This window comes from Protopterus annectens, chromosome 2.part1 (genome assembly GCF_019279795.1).
Source record: "Protopterus annectens isolate FY-2018-M chromosome 2.part1, PAN1.0, whole genome shotgun sequence".
NCBI lineage: Eukaryota > Metazoa > Chordata > Ceratodontiformes > Protopteridae > Protopterus > Protopterus annectens.
In genome coordinates this window covers 1962270546-1962287465 of record NC_056729.1, presented here as the reverse complement: position 1 = coordinate 1962287465, position 16920 = coordinate 1962270546, and the positions used below count along the sequence as shown (strand labels likewise).

The 16920-nt window shown below is 38.8% G+C and overlaps 1 protein-coding gene and 1 long non-coding RNA gene across 2 annotated transcripts in view; one reads left to right on the top strand and one right to left on the bottom strand.

Moving 5' to 3' along the window:
* LOC122794706 (interleukin-6 receptor subunit beta-like) overlaps positions 1-16920 on the bottom strand; it is a 1250292-nt gene that overhangs the window by 762924 nt on the left and 470448 nt on the right. The gene's annotated exons all lie outside the window — the stretch shown is intronic.
* On the top strand, positions 6042-12121 carry LOC122794708. The gene is made up of 3 exons (XR_006363679.1): positions 6042-6150; positions 8714-8847; positions 11403-12121. It is a non-coding gene; the product is annotated as an uncharacterized LOC122794708 (long non-coding RNA).

Sequence of the window (16920 nt, the reverse complement as noted above, 5' to 3'; positions counted from 1 at the left end):
AGTACAAACACCAGTTGCTGAGGAAGTATTATCGCAAACTGAGACTTAATTTGCCATGAACTGTCTCAGCAAATGATCAGGCTTCAACAGTACTTCATAGATCGACTACGTTAGCTGATTCAGCCGACGTAATTTCTGTCTCATAGCAGCAGGATGTAAGAAGAAAAACTGGATCATCGCATCAGGTTTTTGGGGATCTGCAACTTCCTCTGCTGATAAAACAAGTAAAGCAGACAGAACAGAGCAGGGGAAGGAGCATAGCAGAGGAAGGAAACGAGGTCGACAGCAACTTGACGAGATGCCAGGTTGGACTCGGAAGCACATGTGGAATATGACGGAGGGTCCTTGATTCTAAACCTCTCTAAAAAGGTACTGTCTTCAGCTGAGACTTTGTTACTTGAAAGGGGACTGACTTTTGTACCTGCAGAGAAGTCTGACCTCTCTGAAGTCCAAATTAGTTTGAGATTGTTTATTAGGAATGTCTCCTTAAAGCTCTATTTTAACGATAATGAAGCTGTAGACAATGCTTTGTCTTTTAAAAAAATGAGTACATTTCAACCGCCTCTAGATTCAACTTTAGAAGTTTTTAGTAAGAAATGTGAATATGAGGTTTTTAATTTACTCTCTGTTTTGCCTTCTGGCTTTGTTAACAATATAGAGGGACATGATTTTTATAATTTGAGTAAAGAAGAAAAGTCTCCTTTGTCAGCTTTACATAAATATGATACAGTTGTTTTTAAAAAAGATGATAAAGGTGGAGCAATTGTGATTCTTGATTGTGAATTTTATGTGAGTTCTATTTTGTCAGAGCTTAGTGATTCAAATGTTTATGAAAAGGTAGATATTGATTCCACATGGGATATACAATGCTTTACTTTTTTTACTATTCGAGATTGTCTTGAGAATTTTCTGATTACAGAACAATTTGCACGGTATTTGAATGTTGTGTACCATGTCATACTCATTTTTCAAGGCCTTCCAAAGGTCCATAAAGATTCCCTCTCACCACCTTTTAGGCCCATAGTTTCAGGTAGGAAATGGGTGACTGAACCCTTCTCGATTTACAATGACAAGCAGCTAGGTCCTTTGTTAAAAAAAAACAGTGTTGAATGATACACAAAAGTTTCTCAAGGACTTTTATCAGTTTGTACGGGGGGATGCTATTAATTTGAGTAATGTTCTTCTAGTTACATTAGATGTAGAATCTTTGTCCACCTGTACATCTAACTTGCAAGGTATTAATATAATAAAGTCCTTTTAGTTAAACATAGTGACCTTGGAGATAAACAGACTAACCTCCTATGTCTTTTTCTTGAAGTTGTGCTGGAGAACAATGTTTTTATGTTTCAAGATGGGTACCATCTGCAGAAAGTTGGCGTAGCTATGGGCACTTCTTGTGCCAAAAGCTACGTCAACATGGTATTAACTCAATGGGAAGAACAGTTTGTTTTCAATAGTATATACAAGCCTTTACTGTTGTTTTACAGGAGGTTTGTTGATAACGTGGTTCTGCTTTGGGAAGGTGATGAGCTGCAGTTATCAGCCTCTGTCAACTATTTACAGACTACTACTTCTTTTCTGAGATTTACTTGTCATGTATCATCTACAAAAGTGACATTCCCATCTGCAAGTGAAAAAGAGCACAATTGGAAATTTCGTAACCAGGCTTTTTAGGAAGCCCTGTAGGAGAATTAATATTCTCAAGTGTGACAGTATGCAACCTTATCACTTTTATAGGAACATTATGAAAACTGAAGGGATGAGAATCTCTTGTTTCAATAATACAGATGAAGGTTTTGCTAATGACGTTGAGAGACTCTCTAATGATTTTGCATCTAGAGGTTATAGTGCTAGAGAAATCAACGCCATGAGGGAAGATGTTAAGATTTTGAGGTCCACCTCAGCTTTTCCCTATTTTTCTGATAGGGTTGCTGAAGAACATAATTCTGTAACTAGGAAGCCTGTTAATATGGCACTAGTTTTACCATTTGCAAGTGATTTTAGGAGGATTAGACATGTGGTGGATGCAAACTGGAATATCTGACTACAGATGATAGGATTAGGGACATTGTGGGTGTCAGACCCCACTATACTTATAAAAATAAAAAGTCTCTGAAATTACAGCTCTGTTATAGGAATTAAAAGTATGCCTAATGTGATATGCCTGTTGAACATCAAACTTATGGTACTGTTTCCCTGTGGAAATTATAAACACTGTCCATCCATAGAGACATCTAATGTATTTATACATCCAATTTCTAGACAAGAGTTTGTGTTCAATTTACATGCACATTGTAATACTAAAAATATTATTTATCTAGCAACATGTACAGTATGTGAAAGCTTCTATTTGGGTAAAACAAATTGAATGCTGCATGAGCGAATTCATGAACATAAATATGCTATAAAGAAGGCTGACTTAACAAATGCTCTTGCTAGGCATGTGTTGGAGTCAGGCTCTTTACACTATTTTAAATTTAAAGTGGTGGAAATAGTCTATAAGGGACCAAGAGGTGGTGATTTTATTAATTTTACGGAAGAAAGGGAACTTTATTGGATTTGTAAATTCTGTGCTGACAGGAAACCAGGGTTAAATGACAGGGTCTCTAAGGCCTATTTTGAAATCCACGGATTTATACAGATGATTGCTTGGATGTTTTTATTGGCTGCGTAACTATTCAAATTTCTGATTTTTATGTTATTTTATTCAGTCTGACGAAGAACCTTTGTTTGAAAGCACTTACTGTGTCATTAAATGTTTTGTTTCAACCGCCTTGGTCATTGGGACTTTTTTCTACTTTTGTTTGAAAGTTTGCTTCTATAGGGATTACTTGTATATATATATATATATATATATATATATATATATATATATATATATATATATATATTTTTTTTTTTACTTAACAAATAGGGACAGCTTGTATAAGCATTTTCAGCATTTTCCATTGTTATAAACCTAATTTATGCATCAATTTGCATGTATGTAATTTAGTGTCATGGAGTTTTTTGTAGTTTATCGCTTAGGTTATTTACATATTGTAGATGTTATGAGTTTGCAACTTTTTGCCTATATGTTATGTAATTGTTTTTTCTCTTTATTTGGAGAGTATGGATAGTGAAGGGTTTGTTCATCTTATTTAGTTTTGAGAACGGATTTTAAATTAAGATAAAACATTTGGCCATACTGATAGGTGGTTTCTGTGCTTCATCTAATGTTATTGATTGTCTTGTTACCAGTAAGAATGTAACATAGCACCTGCTTCTATTAGCTTTGGGATAATCACAGTAATCCAATAGTAAGTTGGCTATACTTGTCTTCTAATCGTTACATATGGTTACAGACATTTTGTCAATGGAAAATATAAACCTTTAATAGGCTTTCTTATTTATTTTTAACAGATGTAATAATTTTTAAAGGCATTTTTTATAGGCTTAGCCCATTTTGTGCGCCAACTTGCTTGTATTTAATTTTGCATTATGGAGTTCTTTTGCAGTTTATCATTTAGGTTATCTATACATCAAAGACAATATGAGTTGGCAATTTCTTGTAAATGTAAATGTCAAATAAGAAATTGGGGAAGCAAAACGGCAGATAAACCAATCTTGCACACTATATCAGCGCCAAAAAGTTAACAGTTAAGGAAGAACAAAACTTCCAACAAACCCTCGTTACTCGTCCTGGTCAATAAATCCACCTTGTTAGTATGAGCGTGTCCAGTACTGCTTACGTTAACTCCAATGCAACAATAGTTTTTCACTGCTAAAAATGCTTCTTCTGAATCAATGGATCTACCAAACGACAAATTCAAAGTAGATGTTTATTCAAAGAACGGCAAGTGCTTTCACCCAAAGGCTTCATCAGGCCATTAGTAATTACACAATTAAATCAAAAATGCTTTTAAATACTTTTTGGTAATGACATCACTTCTCATATTCTATTCATATCCTGTTATTCCATGCGCTTTGACAATTAAAAAATACGTTAGGTAGTATCTAACGATACTAATAAAATCTATTTCATATAAACATTTAAAAATATGTACACACTATATAAATATCAAGGCAGATATAGCAATTAAGCATATAAATTACATATAAAATATTAATATTAATATTAAAAATTTTCCTGGTCATTAATAATATGCAAAAGAGAAAATTCATACTATATGTATGTGTACATATATAATTTATCCTTCTAACAATATATAAAAAATAAAAAATAATTAAATATAACTATTATTTTATACTTAGCTAAAATTAACCCAAAAGCAAAAACATATATATGTACTATTTATAAATACCAATGGAATCTAACACATAATATAAAATATGTACGTGATAGTCAAAAAGTGGTTCTCCGAGATAATATCAACAAGATATTCTACATGAGGCACTGTAACATGCATACAATATTATTCCAATGTTAAGAATTCTTTAATATATATAATGTGCCACTATGTTCAACTATGCAAGTAATTTATCTAAATGGTCACAAAATTCATAAACATTCTGTTGAATATTAATCTTCCATAACAGAATTTAAAACACATCATATCTTAAAACCAAGTTATAGCTCTCCAAAGTAATGTCAGCAATATGTTCTATGCGAGACTGTATAGCAAACATACAATAACATTTCAGAGGGGCAGCAATGGGGAATCATAGTGTGCCACTATGTTCAACTATACACTTAGATATCTAAATAGTCATTCTATTAAATATTAAATATTAACGTTCCACACAAAATTGCAGCTTTAATAATATGTATACATCAAGCTGATATTGAGGCATATCATATTGTAGGACTGTATAAAATTAAGATAGCCTATTTTTAATAACCTATTTTTAATAATGCAGTTGGAATAACTGTATATATATTTAATGTTTATATGCCTGACCTTTATGTATAATTCATATAGGTTCCAATCATATTTATGATTATAGATCCTTTTTACAAAGAAGGGTATCGGTCCAATCTTAGTGTTTATGAATCTTTAACCTCCTAGCCCTAAGCATGGGTTTGATAGGGATTCTATCACTGAGTCCTGGATCCAAATGTGCTCTTAAACGAATGATCCATTTACTTTCATGTTGTTCAGTAATGTTACGTATAGGCCCTCTTCTAATTTTAGGAACATTAACTTGCATCACCATAAATTTTAATGTAGGCACATTTAGAGTTTCAACTGAAGCTAGGAATAGTGTTGACTTTACAAACTGGTTTGCTAATGATGTATCCTGGACAGGGGAACCATCACAAAGGCAGAGTGAACTAGGGAACTTTCGCCAGCAGTTTAAATCATTTGGGGACTGTGTGTGTAAATTCAAGAAGCTTCAGCTTGAAACAAGTTACCTCAGAGAATCCCTGCGTATGGAATGTATACCAAAGGTATTACAGGTATGGAAATATCCCACTGGACTACAAAGGGACTCTGCACTGCACCAGGAACTGCTGAAATTGTTTAGCAGGCATGGATAAAGTTCTTACTTAATCCCTACTTTGAACCTTGGCCTGCCTCTCACCCTACTGGTATCGGATGATTCCTGGCCTGCCTACAGTGACTAGAAATCTGCCTGCCTCCTATATTCCTCCACAGTCAAGAAACTGAAAAAAGTTCTTACTTAATCCCTACTTTGAACCTTGGCCTGCCTCTCACCCTACTGGTATCGGATGATTCCTGGCCTGCCTACAGTGACTAGAAATCTGCCTGCCTCCTATATTCCTCCACAGTCAAGAAACTGAAAAAAGTTCTTACTTAATCCCTACTTTGAACCTTGGCCTGCCTCTCACCCTACTGGTATCGGATGATTCCTGGCCTGCCTACAGTGACTAGAAATCTGCCTGCCTCCTATATTCCTCCACAGTCAAGAAACTGAAAAAAGTTCTTACTTAATCCCTACTTTGAACCTTGGCCTGCCTCTCACCCTACTGGTATCGGATGATTCCTGGCCTGCCTACAGTGACTAGAAATCTGCCTGCCTCCTATATTCCTCCACAGTCAAGAAACTGAAAAAAGTTCTTACTTAATCCCTACTTTGAACCTTGGCCTGCCTCTCACCCTACTGGTATCGGATGATTCCTGGCCTGCCTACAGTGACTAGAAATCTGCCTGCCTCCTATATTCCTCCACAGTCAAGAAACTGAAAGTAGGTAGTGGGCTTGTATAAGTGATTCATTAAGCCTCTACCAAGTCTACCTTCTGAGTCAAATAGCTTGCCCGTGCTTGTGTGCCTAGCAGCCAGTATCTCTCCTCCTCTGATCCCCTACTACCACTCTACTCTCTCCTTTACACCATTCTTCCTTTTCCTTGCAACCTTTCCCTGTCCTTTTTCTGCTTTTTCCTGCTCTCCCACTCCCACCTTTACACGATTCCTCCTTTTCCTTGCAACCTTTCCCTGTCCTTTCTCTGCTATTTCCTGCTCTCTCTCATTTACCAGCCCTGGCCACTAGGTGGCGCTCTCCTCACTCTCTTTTTTAGTTGCTACTTCATATGCCTCTGACTAGCCTTTAAAGTTCTTGCTGGTTCTCCTATTCTCCCTTAGCCTCTATTTTCTACCTGACAGTCTGCCTATTTCCTTGGATATAGTGCTAGTACTGCTCCAGTATCTTGCCAGTCCTTCTCAGCTTACCCTCACCCATTTCTTCCTTACCTCCTTCTGCATCTCTCTGACCTTCTACTGCATACCTTCTCCTTTACCACTGGTCTACCTGGGTTTCCTTTTTCCATACACTTTCCGCTCCTGCCATACTTACCTGCATTTCTGATTGTCTCCTCTCCCTACCTTCTGTTGTGTCCTACTTCCCTCCTGATCTCTACGCCACTTACTGCTCCTCTATCCTACTTAATCGTCACTATCTCTATCTTTCCACCTATCAATACTATCTACTCTGCTCCTTGCTTAGTTTCCCAGTCTGCCTCTGTCTTTGCTGTACCATCTCCCCTCTTCGTAGTCCAGCCTACTTTTCCTTTTCCTCGCACGCATTTCACTTGCCCCGCCTATGTCCTTCTGGGAATTTACTTATACCCCCTACTGTATCTGCGTCACTCCTTTCTCTGCAATTCGCCTATCCTGATCCCTGGCTGCTGTGTGCTCCTGCCCTGGTGTGCTTACTCTGGTAGGTAACCTTACCTGGAACTTCTCTGCTTGAATTTATTGTCATTTTGTTGGTGCACTAGCAACTGAACAACTCACTGTATATTTGCTGATTACTCCTGCTAATTAGTGTAAACGCTTGTGTGTGTTAAACTTACGACGAGGTACATAGTGTTTTTCTTGAATGGAAGACCCTGCTTTATAGACTTACAAATTGTATGTACTTTATATCTTGGGAACGGACCTGTTTACCCGCGCCCGTATCTGTTGTGTACTGATGACTACTGCTTCCCAGCGGGACTACTGCTTACAATTGATACATTTTTTCTTTGAGTTCTTATAACTATTTGCGAGTCCTGTTGTAGTCGCTAAGGTTTCTATGCTACATTGATGCATGGAACTCAGACAAATTGCTGAAATACCTGTTACTGGCTATTATGTGTTATAATTAATGCTAGCTGGGTGTTTTTCTGCTTTCTTTGAGTTCACAGACCTAGTTGCAATGTCCTATTGTTGTCGCTAATGTATGTAATACTACATTAATGTATAGAGCTCGAAAAACTTGCTGAAATACCAGTTATTGGCTATGTTTCATTGCTATCTCATCCTAGCTGGGTTTCTACTGCTTTCCGTACAACGCTAAGGGTAAATGTACTGCCTGGGTGTAACTCTTATTTTGTTGTAGGGCTATCCCGACTTTTATACAGTCATAGCCTGTTACTACTTCATTGCGCCATCCACGTGGGGCTGTATATACCTACAACTAGCGTGCTTGCTATCGCAAACACGCCAACTCCTACTCCACTAACTACCCGACCCTGCTCTGCTGGTTTCCCTACAAAGATGCCTCGGTCGCTAACCTTATTTTAAGGTTTTTAACTAGCTGTCGCTAACCTTATTTCAAGGGTTTTAGCGCTTTTTGACAGTAGTAACTTAAGGTCCTCTGTAAACTGTGTGAGGATCGCTATATGCGCCAACGCAAGGTCGCTAACCTTATTTTACGTGTTGTAGCGTTTTCTGCCAGTTTTATCTAAAAACACACTGTAAACTCTGTGAGGAACACTATATGCTCCATCGCAAGTCAGCGTTGCAACAAATAAGTGATGTGCTCTCGTGCAGATCTCTGTTAACGACTCTCCACTTATTTGCAACATTTATTGGGTGTAATGTTTTTAATCTCTCCTTAGATAATTTCACTAGATAATGTTATTAGTTGCTATAGTATCTGTGCCCCTGATACAAAGCCCTACCAGGTCTATATGTCCTATAACAATTATTACTTCTGTGTTTTGAGGTTAATAATATACATTGTACTTCTTTATTGTGTTTTTACCTGCCTGTTCTTTAATGCATTGATACCTCCACTACCTAGGCTTTAGTAACTGTTAATTAGGTTTGAGTGCTAGATGAATAGATATTTTCTATTTCAGCTTTGTTGTCAATGTGACCTCTTGATACCTGTTACATGGTTTTATTATGAAGTGATTGCTAGAAACTTGAATTGTGTTGCTTCTAACTGTCCTTATTACATGATTACACTTTATACCTTGCTCTAACACCTTTACTAACTCTCTTATATTTTTTTTTTCCCTCCTCCCTACCCGTCTACCCCTAGAAAGTTCTTACTTAATCCCTACTTTGAACCTTGGCCTGCCTCTCACCCTACTGGTATCGGATGATTCCTGGCCTGCCTACAGTGACTAGAAATCTGCCTGCCTCCTATATTCCTCCACAGTCAAGAAACTGAAAGTAGGTAGTGGGCTTGTATAAGTGATTCATTAAGCCTCTACCAAGTCTACCTTCTGAGTCAAATAGCTTGCCCGTGCTTGTGTGCCTAGCAGCCAGTATCTCTCCTCCTCTGATCCCCTACTACCACTCTACTCTCTCCTTTACACCATTCTTCCTTTTCCTTGCAACCTTTCCCTGTCCTTTTTCTGCTTTTTCCTGCTCTCCCACTCCCACCTTTACACGATTCCTCCTTTTCCTTGCAACCTTTCCCTGTCCTTTCTCTGCTATTTCCTGCTCTCTCTCATTTACCAGCCCTGGCCACTAGGTGGCGCTCTCCTCACTCTCTTTTTTAGTTGCTACTTCATATGCCTCTGACTAGCCTTTAAAGTTCTTGCTGGTTCTCCTATTCTCCCTTAGCCTCTATCTTCTACCTGACAGTCTGCCTATTTCCTTGGATATAGTGCTAGTACTGCTCCAGTATCTTGCCAGTCCTTCTCAGCTTACCCTCACCCATTTCTTCCTTACCTCCTTCTGCATCTTTCTGACCTTCTACTGCATACCTTCTCCTTTACCACTGGTCTACCTGGGTTTCCTTTTTCCATACACTTTCTGCTCCTGCCATACTTACCTGCATTTCTGATTGTCTCCTCTCCCTACCTTCTGTTGTGTCCTACTTCCCTCCTGATCTCTACGCCACTTACTGCTTCTCTATCCTACTTAATCGTCACTATCTCTATCTTTCCACCTATCAATACTATCTACTCTGCTCCTTGCTTAGTTTCCCAGTCTGCCTCTGTCTGTGCTGTACCATCTCCCCTCTTCGTAGTCCAGCCCACTTTTCCTTTTCCTCGCACGCATTTCACTTGCCCCGCCTATCTCCTTCTGGGAATTTACTTATACCCCGTACTGTATCTGCGTCACTCCTTTCTCTGCAATTCGTCTATCCTGATCCCTGGCTGCTGTGTGCTCCTGCCCTGGTGTGCTTACTCTGGTAGGTAACCTTACCTGGAACTTCTCTGCTTGAATTTATTGTTATTTTGTTGGTGCACTAGCAACTGAACATCTCACTGTATATTTGCTGATTACTCCTGCTAATTAGTGTAAACGCTTGTGTGTGTTCAACTTACGACGAGGTCCATAGTGTTTTTTTTTGAATGGAAGACCCTGCTTTATAGACTTACAAATTGTATATACTTTTTATCTTGGGAACGGACCTGTTTACCCGCGCCTGTATCTGTTGTGTACTGATGACTACTGCTTCCCAGCGGGACTACTGCTTACAATTGATACATTTTTTCTTTGAGTTCTTATAACTATTTGCGAGTCCTGTTGTTGTCGCTAATGTTCCTATGCTACATTGACGCATGGAACTCAGACAAATTGCTGAAATACCTGTTACTGGCTATTATGCGTTATAATTAATGCTAGCTGGGTGTTTTTCTGCTTTCTTTGAGTTCACAGAACTAGTTGCAATGTCCTATTGTTGTCGCTAATGTATGTAATACTACATTAATGTATAGAGCTCGAAAAACTTGCTGAAATACCAGTTATTGGCTATGTTTCATTGCTATCTCATCCTAGCTGGGTTTCTACTGCTTTCCGTACAACGCTAAGGGTAAATGTACTGCCTGGGTGTAACTCTTATTTTGTTGTAGGGCTATCCCGACTTTTATACAGTCATAGCCTGTTACTACTTCATTGCGCCATCCACGGGGCTGTATATACAACTAGCGTGCTTGCTATCGCAAACACGCCAACTCCTACTCCACTAACTACCCGACCCTGCTCTGCTGGTTTCCCTACAAAGATGCCTCGGTCGCTAACCTTATTTTAAGGTTTTTAACTAGCTGTCGCTAACCTTATTTCAAGGGTTTTAGCGCTTTTTGACAGTAGTATCTTAAGGTCCTCTGTAAACTGTGTGAGGATCGCTATATGCGCCAACGCAAGGTCGCTAACCTTATTTTAGGTGTTGTAGCGTTTTCTGCCAGTTTTATCTATAAACACACTGTAAACTCTGTGAGGAACACTATATGCTCCATCGCAAGTCAGCGTTGCAACAAATAAGTGATGTGCTCTCGTGCAGATCTCTGTTAACGACTCTCCACTTATTTGCAACATTATATTGGGTGTAATGTTTTTAATCTCTCCTTAGATAATTTTACTAGATAATGTTATTAGTTGCTATAGTATCTGTGCCCCTGATACAAAGCCCTACCAGGTCTATATGTCCTATAACAATTATTACTTCTGTGTTTTGAGGTTAATTATATACATTGTACTTCTTTATTGTGTCTTTACCTGCCTGTTCTTTAATGCATTGATACCTCCACTACCTAGGCTTTAGTAACTGTTAATTAGGTTTGAGTGCTAGATGAATAGATATTTTCTATTTCAGCTTTGTTGTCAATGTGACCTCTTGATACCTGTTCATGGTTTTATTATGAAGTGATTGCTAGAAACTTGTATTGTGTTGCTTCTAACTGTCCTTATTACATGATTACACTATATACCTTGCTCTAACACCTTTACTAACTCTCTTATATTTTTTTTCCTCCTCCCTACCCGTCTACCCCTAGAAAGTTCTTACTTAATCCCTACTTTGAACCTTGGCCTGCCTCTCACCCTACTGGTATCGGATGATTCCTGGCCTGCCTACAGTGACTAGAAATCTGCCTGCCTCCTATATTCCTCCACAGTCAAGAAACTGAAAGTAGGTAGTGGGCTTGCATAAGTGATTCATTAAGCCTCTACCAAGTCTACCTTCTGAGTCAAATAGCTTGCCCGTGCTTGTGTGCCTAGCAGCCAGTATCTCTCCTCCTCTGATCCTCTACTACCACTCTACTCTCTCCTTTACACTATTCTTCCTTTTCCTTGCAACCTTTCCCTGTCCTTTTTCTGCTTTTTCCTGCTCTCCCACTCCCACCTTTACACGATTCCTCCTTTTCCTTGCAACCTTTCCCTGTCCTTTCTCTGCTATTTCCTGCTCTCTCTCATTTACCAGCCCTGGCCACTAGGTGGCGCTCTCCTCACTCTCTTTTTTAGTTGCTACTTCATATGCCTCTGACTAGCCTTTAAAGTTCTTGCTGGTTCTCCTATTCTCCCTTAGCCTCTATTTTCTACCTGACAGTCTGCCTATTTCCTTGGATATAGTGCTAGTACTGCTCCAGTATCTTGCCAGTCCTTCTCAGCTTACCCTCACCCATTTCTTCCTTACCTCCTTCTGCATCTCTCTGACCTTCTACTGCATACCTTCTCCTTTACCACTGGTCTACCTGGGTTTCCTTTTTCCATACACTTTCCGCTCCTGCCATACTTACCTGCATTTCTGATTGTCTCCTCTCCCTACCTTCTGTTGTTTCTACCCGCTCCGTTCGCCCTGCGGGCTCACTCCGCCCCCCTTCCCACCCCCAATTCCCACCCACCCCCAGGGCTCCTACTCTTATACATCTCTAGCCACACCCTTATCCCACCCCTCCAATCCTCCCCCTTCCCACCAAATATCCTCCCACCCATATACACACCCCTTTAACATAACTCACTCCCACTGTGCTCTTCCTATCCCCTCCTCCTCACAACATCTTGATACTTAAACATCATACTTTAACCTTATCCCTTCACTATATTACTCCTATCCCCTCTCTGCCTATTCCTTTTATTCCTTCATATCTATTTCCAACAGTAGAATACCCCTTTTACATCTTGTCTCCTCTACTTTCCTTATCCATTTCTTACCTCTTGTACTCATCCTACAATGGCCCCATACCTGCCAACCCAAATCTCACTCTCATTCCTACTGTTTACCACTCTATACTCTGTCTATCTCCTGTCCTGTTACGAGAAATCACTTTATGCCCAAACTCTCCACTCTGGCAAACACACCTCCTTATTTCTCTTTCCACTTATTCCATATCCTTTTAATTCTCCTACCCCCAGCTATCAACTACCTAAATTCCACAGACTTACACATCTCAACTATGACATAACATCCGATAAGAAAACCAAAATACTAACCACACAAAGGTGCTACCTTACATTCAAAGGCAGCAATCCCACTCTTCAAGATGGTGACATCCATCCTAACCCCGGTCCTCTTCTCCCCTCCCCTCTAGCACCTATTACTAAAACCAATAATAGCTTCTTAATAGGACATCTGAACACCCAAAGCCTAAACAACAAAGTACCTTACCTTCATGCCCTCCTTCACACACACGCATTTGATATTCTCTGCCTGTCAGAGACATGGCTAAAACCTAGCACTAAAGACACTGAGATCACGCCCCAAGGCTTTAATATGGTAAGACTCGACCGTCCCAAAAGAAAAGGTGGTGGTGTTGCAATTCTCTTTAGAAATCATCTAAATGTCACTACCCTCCCAGCCATACCAACTCAAGATAGCAGGATAGAAGCCATCATGATCAAACTCCAGTTAAATTCAAAAAAATCCCTAAATATCATCTGTATATACCTGCCTCCAGGCAACAATATACCTACCCTCGAAGATTTTCTTAGTCACATATCCACCAATTATCCACAGGAAACTATCATACTAGGCGACGTGAACATAGACTGGAATAACATTAATGAAGAAAATCCTTCATCCCATATCAACCTACATGGTTTCACTCAAACCATCACTTCCACTACTAGGCTCAATAAACAAACTAATAGAGAAAGCATAATAGACTGGATACTTATAAACAGAGTAAAAAATAATTACAAACTAGGAACCTTACCAGATGATATCAGTGACCACTCTCTAACTTTTATAGCAAGAGATAAAGCTGATTTACTAAACCCCCACATTACTAGAAAAATACGCACCTCCAAACATTTTAATCTGGACCTCTTTCAAACTGAACTCAGGGCATGTAACTGGAACCCCTTAAAAACACTTCCTCTCGAAGATGCAGTATTACTTTTTAACAAAATGTTTTTATCCATTCTTGACAACCATGCTCCTGAACGTATTATCAGAATGAAATCTAACATAGCCCCTTGGCTATCCAACGAAACCAAAAAGCTCATTCTCACTAGAAATAAAGTCTGGGCTAGATGGAGAGCCCACAGAATTAATACTGATCTTCTAAACTTCCGACAGCTTAGAAACCTAACTAAAAAGGCAGTAATAACTGACAAAAAGAAATTCTATATCGAACTACAACAAACCCATCTTAATAATTCAAAACAATTCTGGTCCTCAATTAATAAACTCCTCTCCCCAGGAACTTCCAAAACACCTTCCCCACTAAATGCACATCCTGACACCCCACAGCAGACTGCAGATGCCTTTAACTCTTTCTTCACAGAAACTATCCAAACTCTAGCTAAACAACTTAATGCCAACAATTTCTGCCCAGCTCGTAACCAAACTAACTCCTCCTTTAAATTTTCACTACAACCTATCTCTACATCATACATACACAAACTTCTTCTAAAACTAAAACCATGCACCCCCTCAGCTGATAAGCTCCCATCTCTTTTTCTTCAAAAAGCTGCCAAGGTTATTGCATATCCTATATCTATTCTCATAAATAGGACAATCAAAGAAGGAATCATCCCCGAAATTTGGAAGGTCTCTCATGTTATCCCACTACACAAAGGTGGACACTCAACTGACCACGCTAACTATAGGCCCATTGCTCTCCTCTCACCTTTGGCTAAGATCATGGAAAAATGTATCCACCTTCAACTCATGCAACATCTCTCTCATCACAACATAATAGCAAACTGTCAACATGGCTTTAGACCACACCACAGTACCACCACTGCCCTGCTTTCTTTTGTAGATACCATTAATCAGAACCGCAACAACAACTTACTCTCATCTGCCCTCTTCATTGACCTGTCCAAAGCATTTGATATGGTTAACCACCCTTTGTTACTTAATACTCTTGAATCCCTCTCATTCGACAGCCCAACCATTACATGGTTTAAATCTTACCTCACAGATAGAAAACAAGCTGTCCTCTGGGATAACCACACCTCTTCACTCTTGCCTGTTTCCATAGGTGTTCCACAAGGCTCCATCCTTGGACCACTTCTCTTCTCCCTCTTCATCAATGATCTTCAAACTATAATCCCTCAAGCAACCTGCATTCAATACGCTGATGACTCTACACTCATCTGCTCAGCATCTTCTACCACTGAACTTATCTCTCTCACCCAAACTGTGTTCAATACCGTAGAAACATGGTTCTCTAGTCGTTTCCTCTTAATAAATGCAAAGAAAACCAAACTTCTTCTTTTTACCCCCACATCCAGGACCTCTCCCTTACACTTCTCTATCTCCTCCAACAGTGCCACTGTCATCTCACCTGACTCATCAACTAAATTGTTAGGCATTACAATAGACAATAATCTCTCATTTGACCTACACATTAACAACTCCATAAAACAAGTTAATAGAAAGATAGGATCCCTATATCGAATTAGACCTTTTCTCACACCTTCAACTAGAACAAGGATCGCTCACTCCCACCTTATCTCTACTCTTCTGTATGCTTCACCTATCTTCACCAATCTCAAAAAAACAAGTCTTAACAAACTGGCAACCTGCTATAATAGCATTGCCCGCTTTGCTACCAGCAACCCCTATAAAACACATCATTGTATAAACTTAAAACTTTTAGGCTGGCCTGAGTTTCAGAACTATCTGATAATCCACCAACTCTGCATTGCCCACAAAATCTTATACCAACCAAATAATACCCCAATACTCTCACAACTCATTACCCCATATAAAAATCTTAACTCTCTCCGCTCCTCCAGTAAAATTCTGACAAGTTCTATAAAATCAAATAATAATGCTGGTGACTCTCTTTTACCAATGCTGTTGGGGCTAAATGGAATTTGTTACCTACTAACATAACAAAGATTACATCATTGCCTCTTTTCAAACAAAATATTAAACTGCATTTCCAAAATCACTGGCTTTGTTCATGTAATAAACCTGACTAGCTAATTCACTACTACTAACAAAATATAACTTTTCTCCCTTCCTCCTTCACTCACTACTCCCTCTTTGTCTTACTCTTCTTCCCCCACTGTTAGCTTTTTCTCCACTGTTAATCTCTATCTTTTCCCTTACTTTCTTCACTCTACTTTCCTTACTTACTCTCCTTTTGACTATATCTATTAAGTTCTCTTTTTCGTCCTTCTCTTTCTCAAATTTTATCTTGTCATGTAGATAGTATTGTGTGTCATAGAAATTAACCCTGTAGTACTACTTAACTTTGAAGGGTTTACTAGTCTTTATTTTTGTTATTGCAAACCCTAATACTAACTCCATTATTATAAATATTATTGTTATCATTGTTTTTTGGTTTGTTACATTTTCTGTATGTATCTCATTCTGTGGAGCTTTTCTCCCCGGGCCGCTACTGAAAATGGAAATTACTCCAGCTAGCCTAGCCCGGTCAACAAATGTAAAATAAATAAAATAAAATTATGTTGTATTGTGGTATTAATTACATGTTTAGATAATGCATTCCTATCTGACGCTGTCTTAATATTATAATAATGTTCTCTAATCCTTTCCCTCAATCGTCTGTCTGTCTTGCCCACATAAAAAGCTGGGCAAGATTGGCATATCGCCAGGTATACCACATGTGTGGTTTCACAATTGGCATTACAATAGAAATTAAAGGTACGTTGTGTGGTAGGATGTATAAAACTAGCTGACTGATCTATAGTATGGCAAAAATTACATTTTCCACAGGATCTAGTTTTAGCTTTCGCATCACTCATTCGTAATATAGGATCAACTCTATTAGAACTGCAAAGTATCCTATACAAGTTTAATTTATTCTTATAGGTGAACTTAGGTGCACTCCCTACAGTACCTGAAACTACTGGGTCAATTTGTAGTAAATCCCAGTATTTAATATAAGCATTTTTAATGTTATTAACATCTTGTGTGTAGTAAATAGTAGCTGTAGGCCAACCACCTTGTAAATTATTATTACTTACACGTCATTTGCTTAGTACTTTTACTTTGATCAGCAAAATATGGATACGCACGTCCTTCTCTCAACATTTCCAAATTGGTTAAGCCTTCATCTATTTCCTGTGGTTTATACGATCTCGCTATAAACT